The sequence below is a fragment of the Macaca fascicularis genome, chromosome 4, assembly GCF_037993035.2.
Source record: "Macaca fascicularis isolate 582-1 chromosome 4, T2T-MFA8v1.1".
In the NCBI taxonomy this organism is placed as follows: Eukaryota; Metazoa; Chordata; class Mammalia; order Primates; family Cercopithecidae; genus Macaca; species Macaca fascicularis.
The window spans coordinates 22,864,156-22,879,466 of NC_088378.1; the positions used below are offsets into that span (position 1 = coordinate 22,864,156).

At 42.6% G+C, this 15,311-nt stretch overlaps 1 protein-coding gene across 2 annotated transcripts in view; it reads right to left on the reverse strand.

The window, feature by feature from the left end:
* Positions 1-1,447, reverse strand: part of MCM9 (minichromosome maintenance 9 homologous recombination repair factor) — a 122,354-nt gene extending 120,907 nt beyond the window's left edge. For both annotated transcript variants that reach the window (XM_045391618.3, XM_005551684.5), the window contains exon 1: positions 1,179-1,447. The gene's annotated coding sequence lies outside the window, so the exon portion shown is untranslated. The remainder of the gene's footprint in view (positions 1-1,178) is intronic.
* Positions 1,448-15,311: the final 13,864 nt, after the last annotated feature.

Sequence of the window (15,311 nt, forward strand, 5' to 3'; positions counted from 1 at the left end):
GCTTTCTCTGAGAACCTGCTATTCCGCAAGGTGTGAAAGGTGTAAGAAGTATATACAAGTTAGGTCAAGAATCCTGACAACTATAGGAGGCCAGGGTGAGAGTAAGAATGAGTAAATGTATATCCAAGACAATGAGTGAAAATAAATTATGGCCTCCACGGTAATTTGTTTTTGGTTAAGCAATATAAATTCAGCCAAGTGTAAAACAGAAAAAGTACTTGGGAAGGAATATTTCCACAATGTGGACTTTGCAAAAAAAAAAAAAGAAAATCTGGACTCCCAAGAGTGGCTACAAGAGAATCACTATGATTTTATTAAAGCATATTAAGTTTAGAGCCACAAATTTAGCAATTTGAAAAACAGCTCCACACAAGGCAGGAAAAGGGCAGCAGCAGAATTCAACGTTCAAATTAAAATTTTAACGTTAGATTAAATTTTGCCTAGTTAGGCCAGCATTTCTATGGTTGTATGGACCATCGTTCTTCATTCCCTTTCAACATCTACGCAAAACTGTCTAATTAACTGTGCTACAAGCAGTTTGCTAACTCAACGCACCTACTACCCACCCAGATACACACGGGAGGCAATTTTTGTTTTGGGAAGGGTCATTTCACAACCTTCACGTTCTCTTTCCTTTTCTTATTGAATATTTGGGGTCAAAATACAATCATTTGCTTTACTTTGTCCTCTTGATCACAGCGAAGCGTCGAAAAGAAGAGAGTGCCTAACTGCACTGACATTCCCCAGCTGTCTCCGGAATCGCTGCAGCCCCGCCCCGCCCGCCTGCACCTGCCGGGAGCCCCGCCCCCTGCGCGCGGGCTGGCCGGACGCGCGCCCTCGGCCCCGCCCCACTCCCTCCGCCCCTCTCACTGCGGGAGCGCGCCATTTCGCGCCTTCTCCCCGCCGCTGGGCTGCCCCAGGGGCGCCTGGCAAACGTGGAGTCGCTCGGTTTTGGAGGCATGCTTTCCAAACTTTCCAATTCAGAGGGTCTCTGCGCGCAACCCCTGCCCCACGACACGTTGGTAGTCTCTGACACTTCCCGGGCTCTTCTCTCGGGCAGCTCCCGTGCCTGTCCGGTCCCGGAGTTGAATAGTTTTTGAAGTAATGAAACGTGAACGAGACTTGGGACGAACTGGAGAAAAACATAACCGCGAAAGGAAGAGGCGGCTATCACTTACTGGTTGTGCCAGAAGTCGCCGGGGACGCGCTGCTCCCGAGGCCGAGGGGCCCAGAGAGTTCCAGCCAGGTGGCGGGTTCGTCTCTGGCGCTAGAAGGCTGGTGGGGCGGGGTGCGCGCGTGCGCGTGGCCGCTCGAGGCGCCACCCGCTACGGGGACGCGCGGGCTCTGTCGGGCGGCCTAGCGCCTGCGGCTCTGCCTGGCCTGCGCTCCCGACCGTCGCCGAGCCGCGCACCGCCTCAACTTCCCTGCCCCGGCGGCTCTTCCGGGTGGAGACGAGACAGCGGGGCGGGGCGGAGCGGGCGGATTGGGGCGGGGCCAGGAGGGTCCCGGGTGGGGAGAGGGGCGGGACCCGAGCGGTGACTTCAGGCTGAGTGGAGAGAGCAGGGCTGTGCGGCGGCTCAGATTGGATCTTAGGATTTGTTTTTTTGTCTGTCCGAGGAATTTGCCTAACCCAAGGACACAGAGGATCTCTTCTGTATTTTCTGACACAAGTTTTAGAATTTTAGGTTTTATATTGAGGTCTGTGATCTAATTAGAGCTAATTTCTCTTTGTGGTGCAAGTATGGATCTTAGGTCATTTTTTGCATATGAATAGCGTCATTTGTTCAGAGAGCTTTCTTTTTCTCCCTGAATAGCTTTTGCACCTATGTTAAAAATCAATTGTCCCTAAAGCATCAGTTGTGGGTCTATTCTTAGACTTTGTATTCTGTTCCGACAATTTATTCTATTTCTCTCTACAAAAATACCACATTGTCTTGATTCCTGTAGATTCATAAGAATCTTAAAATCAGATCGTGTTTGGCCTCCAATTTCTTGTTCTTTTTCAAAAATGTTTTTGTTCATCTAATCCCTTGGGTTTTCATATGACTACTAAAATCGGCTTGTCACTTTAAAAAGTTGCGATTGTGATTGGAGTCACATTTCGTCTATAGGTCCATATGAGAATAATTTACATGTTAACAATATTTAGTTATGACCCTTAAACAAAGTAAGCTTCTTCATTTATTTCGTTGTTACTTCACTCAGCAAATGTTTTGATCTTTTGTCAGGTCTAGCCGTATATAGTCCATTCTCACACTGCTGATAAAGACATACCTGAGACTGGGTAATTTATAAAGGAAAGACGTTTAATTGACTTACAGTTCAGCATGGCTGGGGAGGCTTCAGGAAACTTAAAATCATGGCAGAAGCGGAAGCAAACGTCCTTCTTTTCAGGGCTGCAGGAAGGAGAAGTGCGGAGCAAAGAGGGAAAAGCCCCTTATAAAACCATCAGATCTTGTGAGATCTCACTATCAGAGGACAGCAGGGGAATAGCCACCCCCATGATTCAGTTACCTCCCACCGGCTCCCTCCCAGGACACCTGGGGATTATGGTAACTACAGTTCAAAATGAGATTTGGGCAGGGACGCAGCCAAACCATATCACCCTATGTCAGATTTATCCATAAATCTAAGGATGGGAGGAACATATACTTCTTGATATTATGTAAATGACATTTTCAATTTTCAATTTTCCGTTTTCTTTGATAGTGTCTTAGTCTGAGATGCTAAAAAGGAATGCCTGAGACTGAATACTTTACAAATAAAAGAGGTTCATTTGGCTTACGCTCCTGCAGGCTGCTTCTGGTGAGGCCTTCAGGCTGCTTGCACTCAGTGAAGGGGAGGCTGCCTGTGCAGATCACATGGCCAGAGGAGAAGCAAGAGAAAGGGGAGGTAGTAGTCAGGCTCTTTTCAACAGTCAGCTCTGGAGGCAGCTAACAGAGTGAGAACTCACTCATTATGCAGTGGCAGCACTAAGTTTTCCTGAAGGATCTGCCCCTGTGACCCAGACACCCCCAACTAGGCCCCACACTTGGGATCCGATATTAAGATGAGATTTGGAAGGGAGAAATACTCCAACTATGTCAGATAGTATGTAAAAATATGATTGGGGGTTTTGTTTTTGTTGCTGCTGTTGTTGTTGTTGTTGTTGTTGTTACAGGTTCTTGCTCTGTTGCTCAGGCTTGCGTGCAATGGTGTGATCGTGGCCCACTGCAACCTCTGTCTCCCAGGTTCAAGCAATCCTCCTGCCTCAGCCCCCTGAGTAGCTGGGTGATATGGTTTGACTGTGTGTCCCCACCCAAATCTCACCTTAAATTGTAATCCCCAGGAGTCTGGTGGGAGGTGATTGAATCATGGGGCGAACTTCCCCCTCGCTATTCTTGTGATAGTCAGTTCTCATGAGATTGGGTTTCTTGAAAGTGTCTGGCACTTCTCCCTCACTCATTCTCTCTCTCCTGCTCTGCCATGGTAAGATGTGCTTGCTTCCCCTTTGTCTTCTGCCATGAATATGTTTCCTGAGGCCTCCTAGTCATGCTTTCTATTAAGCCTGCAGAACTGTGAGTCAATTAAACCTCTTTTTGTCATAAATTGCCCAGTCTCAGTTAGTTTATAGCAGTGCAAAAACAGACTAATACATTGGAATTATAGGTGTGCGCCACCACACCTGGCTAATATTTTGGTATTTTTGTAGAGATAGGGTCTCACTATGTTGCCCAGGCTGGTATAATTGATTTTTTAATATTAATCTTGTACTTGCCATTTTGTAAAACCACTTATGAGTTCTAGCAGCTTTTTTTGTGGATTTTGCTAGATTTTCTATATATTCAGGATTTGCTATCTATAAATAAAGACAGTTTTACTTCCTTCCTATTCTGGAGGCCTTTTATTTCTTTTTCTTGTCTTTTTGCACTGACTAGAAGCTTGAGTATACCGTTGGATAAAAGTGATGAGACCAGACATTCTTTCCTTGCTTCTGATCTTAGAGGGAAAGTTATCAGTCTTTTACTCTCAAATATGGATATTCACCCAGGGTTTTTTGTAGATGCCCTTTATTAAGATGGAGGAAGATTTAAGAACTTTTATCAAGAATGAATGTTGGATTTCATTAAGGCTTTTCTACATCTGTGGAAATGATTGCTTTGCTTTTTTTTCTTTTAGTTTCATATTTTATGTATAGATTGAATTGTATCCCTCCAAAAAAGATATATTGAAGTTATAATCCCCAGTCCCTTTGAGTGTCACTTGTTTGGAAATAAGGTCTTTATAGAGATAATTGAGATAAAATTAGGAATTAGGATGGGCAGTAATCCAATATGACTTGTGTCCTTATAAAAAGGATGAATTTTATGGCTGGGCGCAGTGACTCACGCCTGTAATCCCAGCACTTTGGGAGGCCGAGGCAGGCGGATCATGAGGTCAAGAAATTGAGACCGTCCTGGCCAATATGGTGAAACCCCGTCTCTACTAAAAATACAAAAAAAAAAATTAGCTGGGCGTGGTGACACGCGCCTGTAGTCCCAGCTACTTGGGAGACTGAGGGAGGAAAATTGCTTGAACCCAGGAGGTGCAGGTTTGTTACATAGGTATACACGTGCCATGGTGGTTTGCTGCATCCGTCAACCCGTCATCTACATTAGGTATTTCTTCTAATGCCTTCCCTCCCCAACCACCCCTGCTACCCCCTGACAGGCCCCAGTGTGTGATGTTCCCCTCTGTGTGTCCATGTGTTCTCATTGTTCAGCTCTCACTTATGAGTAAGAACACACATCAATTTTGCATGTATGCTTGGCATATTGGTCTAATTTTTTGTTGTTGTAACATCTTTACCTTGTTTTGGTATCAGGGTAATGTTGGCCTCGTAGAATGAGTTGAAAGCTATTCCCTTCTGTTTTATTTTCTGGAAGAATTTATGTGAAATCGGTATTTCTTTTTTTTTTTTTTTTTTTTTTTCGAGATGGTCTCACTTTGTCATCCACACTGAAGCGCAGCAGCACAAACACGGCTCACTGCAGCCTCAGCTTCCTGGGTTCAAGTGATCCTCCTACCTCAACCTCCCAAATAGGTGGGATTACAGGCAGGCACCACCACACCTGGCTAAAAATTTTTTGTACTTTTTTGTAGAGACAGTGTTTCACTGTGTTGTCCAGGCTGTTCTCAAACTCCTGGGCTCAAGCAGTCTGCCTGCCTTGGCCTTCTAAAGTGTTGGGATTACAGGCGAGAGCCACCGTGCCCAGCCAAAATGGTATTTCTTTTTTAAATATTCATTAGAACTCACCAGCAAAGCCATCTGAACCTCGACTTTTCTTTGTGGGAAGATTTTAACTACAAATTCAAATTATTCAATAGATACAGGGCTCTTGAGGTTATCTATTATTTATTGAGTTTGGTAGTTTATCTTTCAAGGAACTGGTGTTTCTTCTTGGTTATCAAATTTATGAACATGAAATTGTTTGTAATGTTTCTTTATTATCCTTTTAGTGTCAATGGGATCGGTAGTGATGTCCTCTCTTTCATTCTTGATGTTGGTATTTTCTTTTGGTGATTATCTGCAATGGCTGCCATAACAAAATACCATAGACATTGCGGCCAAAACAAAAGAAATTTATTTTCTCACAGTTCTGGAGGCTGGGAAGTCCAAGATCAAAGTGCCAATTGATTCTGGTGAGAGCCCTTTCCTGGCTTGCCGCCTTCTTACTGTGTCCTTACATGTCATGGAGCTTTCAGGTGTCTCTTCTTACAAGGACACTAATCCTATCTTTATGCCCTCATTTAACCTTACTTACCTCCTTACAGGCCATGTCTTCAAATACAGTCAAATTGGAGGTTAGGACTCCAACTTCTGAAATTGGGGAATGGAGTTGCTATGGGCACAACACAATTCAGCCCATAGTAGTAGTGATCCCCATTCCTGTCCCCAAGCTGCAATGGAATTTCATTAGTGCCTTCCTCTGCAGATTTTATCTGTGGATCTGTAGTGGAGATAGGGGGATTGATCTGGACAGATTTCAGAAGTAGCTACGTTTCTTCTCCCCTAGCTGGTACCTCTAAAGGGGGTAGCTTTCTTTGGATTCTCCCCAGTTGTCTATATGAGAACCTGATGAGGTTTCTGAAGGAATGGCCTGCATGAGGATGAGAACCTTTTTGTGTCTGAGTCCCCTGTAGGCATCATGCTCCCACATTAGCCCACACTTGGTGTTTAGCAGTTCACTAAAAATTTCCAGTTTAATCTTCCTACTGCCTTACATGCATTTGGAGCTGTCTGTCTCAGGTGAAGTCAAAGCTTGTGTCCTGTTTCTTTCTGCAGGCTCCTGTCTTTCTCCATGTTTTAGGTTAGTTGTCTGCTCTGTGACCTCCACTTTCTGAGGGATTCAAGAAAAATCTTTAATTTGCAGTTTGTCCAGTTTTTGTCTTATAGAAAGGGAGCGACACTCTTTCTGTCTCTTTACATCTATGAGCTAAAACCAGATGTCCCATCCCTTTTATTTTTAACCTTTCCATTTCTTTAGGTGTCTTTTATAGACAGCGTGTAGTTGGGTCTTGCTTTTTAATTCCACCTGACTATCTCTGCCTTTAATCGAGATGGTTAAAATGTTACATTTGGCCGGACTCAGTGGCTCACGCCTGTAATCCCAGCACTTTGGGAGGCTGAGGCGAGAGGATCATGAAGTCAGGAGATGGACACCATCCTGGCTAACACGGTAAAACCCCATCTCTACTAAAAATACAAAAAAATTAGCCGGGTGTGGTGGCCCACACCTGTAGTACCAGCTACTCGAGAGGCTGAGGCAGGAGAATGGCGTGAACCTGGGGAGCCGAGCTTTCAGTGAGCTGAGAGCGCACCACTGCGCTCCAGCCTGGACCCCAGAGCGAGACTCCGTCTCAAAAAAAAAAAAAAAGTTACATTTAATATGATAATTGATATGGTTAGATTAAAGTGAATTATCTTGCTGTTTGTTTTCTGTCTGTCTCATCTTTGTTTCCTATCCCTTATTTTTGCTTTCTTTTGGATTGAGAACTTTTTTTGATTGCATTTTATTTGTTGGTGTATTAGCTATAATTCTTTGCTTTGCTATTCAAGTGGTTACTGTTTATATAACATATCTTTAATTTATCCTATCTACCTTTAAGTAATACTATACTCCTTCTTATATAAGAACCTTAAAATAACACACCTTCATTTCTCCCTCCCAGCATTTATGCTATTGTTGCCAGTCATCTTTTATATACATCTTATAAGCTCCATGATACATTGCTGTTTCTTTAAACTGTTGATTATCCTTTAAAGAGATTTAAATAACAAGAAAATAATTTTATATATTTACCAATGTAGTTACCATTTTTAGTGCTGTTCTATTATTTCTTCAGATATTTTTTTGTCTTCCTCTCCCGTCAGATTTTAATTACACATAATATTATTTGGATCCTATTTTTCCTTCTGCCTAAAGGTCTTCTGTTAACTTTTCCTGTAGTGCAGATGTTTGGTGATGAATTCATTTTGCTTCTGTATGTCTGAGAATGTCACCCATGTTTTTGAAAGCTACTTTTACTGGACACAAAATTGTAAGTTGACAGGGTGGTTTGGTTTTTGGATTTTGGGTTTTGTGGGTTTTTTTTTAAATTTTCTTCTTTGTTGCATTAAAGGTGTTGCTCTACTGTCTTCTTTTAAAGAAAGTGCTTGGACTGTTTCCAATGAGAAATCTGCTGTCATTCTTATATTTGTTGTTTCCAACCCTCTGGCTTCTTTGAAGATTTTATCTTTTGTTTGTTTGTTTAATTTTTATTTTTTGAACTGAAATAACTTTATCTTGGGGGCTTTACTTTGCTGATAGGCCCCTTAGCACAAGGCTTTCCTTTCTTTCCTTTTTTCTCCCTCCACTGCCAGTACCAATCCAACTCCCCTTCCTTCTCCTCCCCCTTTTCTCTCTCCATTGCTGCTGCATACATGTTCTTCCCCTCTGTTACCACCTGGGAGCACTGAGCTAGACTCTGGGTCCCAGGTGGGGCCTGAGTGTTGGCAGGGCCCAGTCACAGTGGGCACTACAGCAGGGATGGAGGGATTCAGTTGGCTGTGTTTTTCTCTTGACATAGCTCCTGCTCATGCTGCTGAAGATTTTTTCTTTGTGACTGGTTTGAACAGTTTATGATTTGCCTTGATGTGTTTTTCATGTTTCTTGTACTTGGGATTTGCTGAGGTTTGGGATCTTTCATTGTATAATTTTCATCAAATTTGGAAAAGATTTTGGCTTTTATTTCTTCAAATATTTTTTTCTGCTTCCTCTAGCCCACTCCTCTGTGGACTCCAATTACATATACATTAGGCCACTTGATATTGTCCTATAAACTTACTAATACTCTACTAATTTTTTTGGACTCCTTTTTTCTCAGTGTGTTTCTATGCCTACAGGTTTATGAATCTTTTCTTCTACAATGTCTAATCTGCTGTGACTCTTGTTCAATGTATTTTACATCTCAACCATTGTAGTTTTCATCTTTAGAAGTTAGATTTGGATCTTTTAAAAAATATTTTCTATCATATCTCTACTTAACATGTTCTACCACTTAATCTTTCATATTGTTTGTTTGTTTGATTTGGTTTTGCTTTTTGAGACAGAGTGTCACTCTGTCACCCAGGATGGAGTGCAGTGGTGTGGTCTCAGCTCACTGTAACCTCTGCCTCCTGGACTCAAGCAATCCCCCCACCTCAACCTCCCAAGTAGCTGGGACTACAGGCGTGCACTACCACACTTGCCTAGTTTTTTGTTTGTTTTTGTTTTGTTTTGTTTTGTTTTCTGTGGAGACAAGGTTCATGTTGCCCAAGCTGTTCTTGAATTCCTGGGCTCAATCAATCCACCTGCCCGGGCCTTCCAAAATGTTGGGATTACAGGCATGAGCCACTGCACGTGGCCTCATATTGTGAATTGTGTATTTTGAATCATTTCTCATATTGTGAATTATGTATTTTAAATCATTTCTCATATTGTTAATTATGTATTTTAAATCATTTATCTTTTATTTCTGAAGATTTTTAAATTGTGCATTTGACATTGTTTTATAGTATTATAATCATTATTAATTCCTATTTTGAAATACCATTTTTTTCTTTGAGACCAGGTACAATCGTGGTTCACTGCAGCCTCAACCTCTTGGGCTCAAGCAATCCTCCTGCCTCGGCCTCCTGAGTAGGTGGGACCACAGGCATGTACCACCACATGCGGCTAATTTTTTAAACTTTGTTTTTGTGAAGGTGGGGTCTTGCTATGTTGCCTAGGCTGCTCTTGAACTCCTGTCCCCAAGTGATCTTCCTGCCTTAGCCTGCCAAAATGCTAGGATTATAAGCATTAACTACCACACCTGACCATTGAGCTACCATTTTGTATTTCTTTCTTTTATTCCATTTTATGTGACAATTTTCATTCCGCGAAAATGTGAGCAGGAATTTTTGCAGTTTCTAAAACTGCCTTTCACATAGTAGACAATGTTGAATTGTTGTCATATCACTAAAATGTTTGTTTTAATGACTTTGCTTTAGTCTTTAAATATCGGCTTAAGCTTTTAAAACTTTCAATTTATTGCCTGTCCTACCTATTTCCTTCCATGCTCACTGTCAATCCAGCAACAACATGTTCCTCAGAGAGTTCTGGTTCTCTCCACCTTAGCATTTCACATGTGCTGTTACTCCTGATGTACTAGACTGTTCTTGCATTGCTATGAAGAAATACTGAGACTGGGTCATTTATAAAGAAGTCTACTTGGTCATGGTTTTGCAGGCTGTACATGAAGCATAGTGGCATCTGCTTCTGGGGAGGCCTCTGAAAGCTCACAATCATGGTGGAAGGCCAAGCAGGAGCTTGCACTTCATGGAATGAGTTACATGGCAAAAGCAAGAGCAAGAGAGAGTGGTAGGTGGGGAGGGAGGGTGCCACACACTTTTAAACAACCAGATCTCATAAGAATTCACTTACTATTGGGAGGGCAGTACCAAGGGGATGGTACTAACCCATTCATGAGAAATCCACCCCCATGGTTCAGTCATATCCCATCAGGTCTCATCCAACATTGAGGATGACATTTCAACATGAGATTTGGGTGGGAACACAGATCCAAACTATATCACCTGCCTGGCATGTTCATCCCCCAGTTATCTACGTGGTTCAGTCACTCATAGCCTACTGTATGGTCACAGTCCCTTCCTCACACTCATTGACTTTCCTCCCTTGTTCTTTTCCAGGTGTACTTATTACCACTGCACTCCTACAATACCCATCTAGGCTTTTCTTTACCTCTCATACACATATATTTTAGGGATAGATCCATATCTATGTGGAGGTGTATCTTCATCTATATGTCCATACCCTTCCACAACAATGTAAGAGCCAAATGGCAGGAATTTTTTGTTTTTCCACTGGGATATCCCTAGCGCTAAAGTTGGCACATAGGAGGTGTGCAATAAATGTTTATTTTTACATGATTTTAATTTTGTAACTTCTCCCTTTATTTTTACAGTTTTTATTGTGAGAATAGTCCATGAAGTTGACAAAAACTGAAGCCATGTCTCTAATAGAGTCCACTCCCCTCCTCAGAAAAGAACTGTCCTCTTTAAACTCAGGTAGTGTTAAGAGGATCATTACTGAATTTACAGATTCATTCTGCGTAGATTTGGCTTCCTAAGAAGGGTATTTAAAGGGTGGAGCAAATGGCCGAAAACAAGGCTCTACCAATCATTCCCCCTCCACCCCTAAGGAACACCAAACTTAACAACTGTCTACACAAAGAACACAGTTATAAGAACCAAAAATCAGATGAGCACTCACAGTACTTGGTTTTAACTTCATATCACTAACAGATCACTGAAGAGGGTAGGAAAGACAGTCTTGAATTGCAGATGCATCCCTCCCCCATACCTGGGCAGTGTCCACATGGTGTGGAGAGAGAATCTGTGCACTTGGGAGAGGGATAGCATAAAGATTATGGGACTTTACGTTGCACTGAGTGCTTCCCTGTGACAGTGGAAAGCAAAACCAGGCTGCACTCAGCTGAAGCCCACCCATGGAAGGAGTGTATAAACCAGCACTAGCCAGAGGGGAATCACCCATCCTAGCAGTCAGAACTTGAGTCCTGGCAAGCCTTACCACCATGATTAAAGTACTCTGAGGCCCTATATAAACTTGAAAAGCAGTCTTGATCATGAGGACTCCAACTCTTAGCAAGTCCTAGTACAGAGCTGGGCTCAGAGCCATTGGAGTTGTGGGGACACATGACCCACTGAGACAGCAGCCAGGGCAGCTAAGAGAGTGCTTGCACCACTGTTTCCCCAATTTCAGACTGCACATTCTGTGGCTCCAAAGGATACCCCTTCCTTCCACTTGAGGAGAGGAGAGGGAAAAATAAAGAGGAGCCTATCTTACATCTTGGATACCAGCTCAGCTACAGTAGGATAGGTCACCAGTCAGAATCATTAGGCCCCTTTTCCAGGCCCTAGCTCCTGGATGACATTTCTAGACCACATAGGACCAAGAGGGAACCTACTGCCTTGAAAGGAAGGACCCAGTCCTGGCAGGACCCATCACCTGCAAACTAAAGAGCCCTTGGGCCCTGAATAACCAGCAGCAATACCCAAGTAGAATGCTGTGGGCCTTAAGTGAGACTCTGAGACATGCCAGTTTCAGGTGAGATCCACCACATTCCCAACTGTGGTGGCTCTGATAAGAGACTCCTTCTGAGAAAAGCAGAGGGAAAAGTAAATGGGACTTTATCTTGTACTTTAGGTACCAGGTTGGCCACAGCAGGGTAGAACACTAAGTGGGCTTTTAGGGTCCCCAGTTCCAGGATTTGACTCTTGGATGATATTTCTGGACCTGCCCTAAGCCAGAGGCAGGAGAATCACTTGAACCCAGAAGGCAGAGGAGAGCCCACTGCTCTGAAGGGTTAGCCTCAGGCCTGTTAGCATTCACTACAAGCTGACTGAGGAGACCTTTGGCCATAGGTGAACATTGGTGGTAGCCTGGCAGTAATACCTGTGGGACTGTAGTGGTGGTGTCCACAGAGTGAGACTCCTTTGCCTATAGAAAGGAGAGGGAAGAGTGAGAGGAACCGCATCTTGTGGTTTGAGTGCCAGCACAGCTGCAGTACAATATCACTCCAGGTAGATTCTAGGGTTTTCCACTCCAGCCCCTGGCTGAGGGACAGGATCTCTGGACCCACCTGAGGCCTGAGGGAACTTGTCGCCACCCTGAAAGGAAGGATGCAAGCCTGACTGGCTTCACCTACTGCTAATTGTAGAGCCCTAGGACCTTGAGCAAACATGGGCAGTAGCCAGGTAGTGGTTACTGCAGGTCTTGGCCAAACCCCAGTGCTGTGCTGGCTTCAGGTCTGACTCAGCATAATCCCAGTGGTTGTGGCTACAATAGTGCTTGTGTCACCCCTTCTCCAGCTCCAAGCAGCTCAGAACAGAGAGAGAGAGGGAAGAGAGACTCTGTTTGGGAGAAAGTAAGGTAAGAAAATGAGAGTCTGCCTGGTAGTCAAGAGAATTGTTCCGGATCTAATCGAGACCACCAAGGTGGCATTTCTGTGAGTTTGCAAGAACCATAACATTACTGGGCTTGGAGTGTCCCCTAATGCACATACAGCTTAGATCACAATACCCAAGTCCTTTCAAATAGCTGAAAAGCCTTCACAAGAATGGATGCAAACAACCCATACTGCAAAGGCAACAATAAATACCTAATTCTTTAATGCCCAGACACTGACAAACATCCACAAGGATCAAGCCCATCCTGGAAAACATGACTTCACTAAATGAACTAAATAAGGTACCAGGGACCGGCTGGGCACAGTGACTCCTTCCTATAATCCCAGCACTTTGGGAGGCCAAGGCGGGCGGATCACAAGGTCAAGAGATCGACACCATCCTGGACAACATGGTGAAACCCCATCTCTACTAAAAATACAAAAATCAGCTGGACCTGGTGGCGCACACCTGTAGTCCCAGCTACTCGGGATGTTGAGACAGGAGAATCGCTTGAACTTGGGAGGTGGAGGTTGCAGTGAGCCAAGATCACAGCACTCCACTCCAGCCTGGCAACAGAGCGAGACTCCGTCTAAATAAAATAAAATAAGGTACCAAGACTAATCCTAGAGAAAGAGAGCTATGTAACCTTTCAGAAAGAGAATTCAAAATAGCTATTTTGAGGAAACGCAAAGAAATTAAAGATCACACAGAGAATTAAGAATTCTGTCAGATAAATTTAATGAAGAGATTGAGATAATTTAAAAAAATCAAGCAGAAAATTATCAAGTTAAAAAATGCAATTTACATACTGAAGAATGCATCAGTCTTTTAATGCCAGAAATGATTAAGCAGAAGAATGAATTAGTGAGCTTGAATACAGGCTATTTCAAAAGGATAGTCAGAGGAGAAAAAAGAAAAAAGCATAAAAAGAATGTAGCACACCTACAAGATCAAGAAAATAGCCTCAAAAGGACAAATCTAAGTTATTGGCCTTGAAGGCAAGGTAGACAAAGAGAAGGACAAAAAGTTTATTCAAATGGATAATAACAGAGAACTTCCCAAATCTAGAGAAAGATATCCATATCCAAGTACAAGAATGTTATAGAACACCAAGTAGATTTAATCTAAAGAAAACTACCTCAAGGCATTTAGTAATCAAACTCCCAAAAGTCAAGGATAAAGAAAATCTTAAAAGCAGCAAGAGAAATGAAACAAATAGCATACAATGGAGCTCCAATACATCTGGCAGCAGACGTTTCAGTGGAAAGCTTACAGGCCAGGTGAGAGTATCATGACATATTTAAAGAGCTGAAGGAAAAAATCTTTTACCCTAGAGTACTATATCCTGTGAAAATACCCTTCAAACATGAAGGAGAAATAAAGACATTCCCAAAGTCTGAGGGATTTCATCAACACCAGACCTGTCCTACAAAAACATGCTAAAGGGAATTCTCCAGTCAGAAATAAAAGGATGGGCTAGGCACGGTGGCTCACACCTGTAATCCTAGCACTCTGAGAGGCTGGGGTGAGTGGATCACTTGAGGTCAGGAGATCGAAACCAGCCTGACCAATGTGGTAAAACCCCAACTCTACTAAAAATACAAAAATTAGCCAGGTGTAGTGGCACACACCTGTAGACCCCGCTACTTGGGAGGCTGAGGCAGGAGAATCACTTGAACCCAGCAGGCAGAGGCTGCAGTGAGCCAAGATCATGCCACTGCACCACTCCAGCCTGGCAAGAGAGAGAGATTTCATCTCAAAAAATAAGAAAAATTTTAGAAAAAGAAATAGAACAATGTTTGCCTGTAATACCAGCACTTTGGGAGGCCAAGGTGAGTGGATCACTTGAGGTCAGGAGTTCAAGACCAGCCTGGCCAATATGGTGAAACCCTGTCTCTACTAAAAATACAAAAATTAGCTGGGCATGGTGGCACACACCTGTAATCCCAGATAGGAGTCTGAGGCACGAGAATCACTCAAACCTGGAGGGCAGAGGTTGCAGTGAGCCAAGATCATGCCACTGTACTCAAGCCTGGGTGACAGAAAGAAACTCTTGTCTCAAAAAAAAAAAAAAAAGGATTATAATGAGCAATAAGAAATCATCTGAAGATACAGAACTGACTGGTAGTAATCACTACACAGAAGAACATATAACACTGTGATTCTGGTGTGTAAACTAAAGTAAAAAGACTAAAAGATGATCCAATAAAAAATAAGTACAACTTTCAAGACATTGTACAATAAGATATAAATAGAAACAACAAAAAGTTAAAAAGTGGGGAGACAAAGCTAAGGTGTGGAGTTTTTAGTTTATGCAAACAATGTTAAATTGCTATCAGCTAAATTTAATGTGTTATGGTATTTGCAAGCCTCATAACTTTGAATAAAAAAATAGATATGTAAAAAAAAGCAAGAAATTAAATCATAACACTAGAGAAAATCACCTTCACTGAAAGGAAGACAGGCAGGAAGGTGAAAAGGAAGAGAAGACCACAAAACAACCAGAAAACAAATAACAAAATGACAGGAGTAAGACCTTACTTAACAATAACAATATTACATGCAAATGGACTAAACTCTCCAATCAAAAGACACAGATTGGTTAAATGGATAAAAAGATAAGACCCAAAGATCTATTGCCTACAAGAAACACAATTCACCTATAAAGACACACATAAACTGAAAACAAAGGAATGGAAAAAGTATATTCCATGGCAATGGAAACCAAAAAAGAGCAGGACTAGCTATACTTACATAAGATAAAATAGATTTCAAGATTAAAAACTCTAAGAAGAGACGAAAA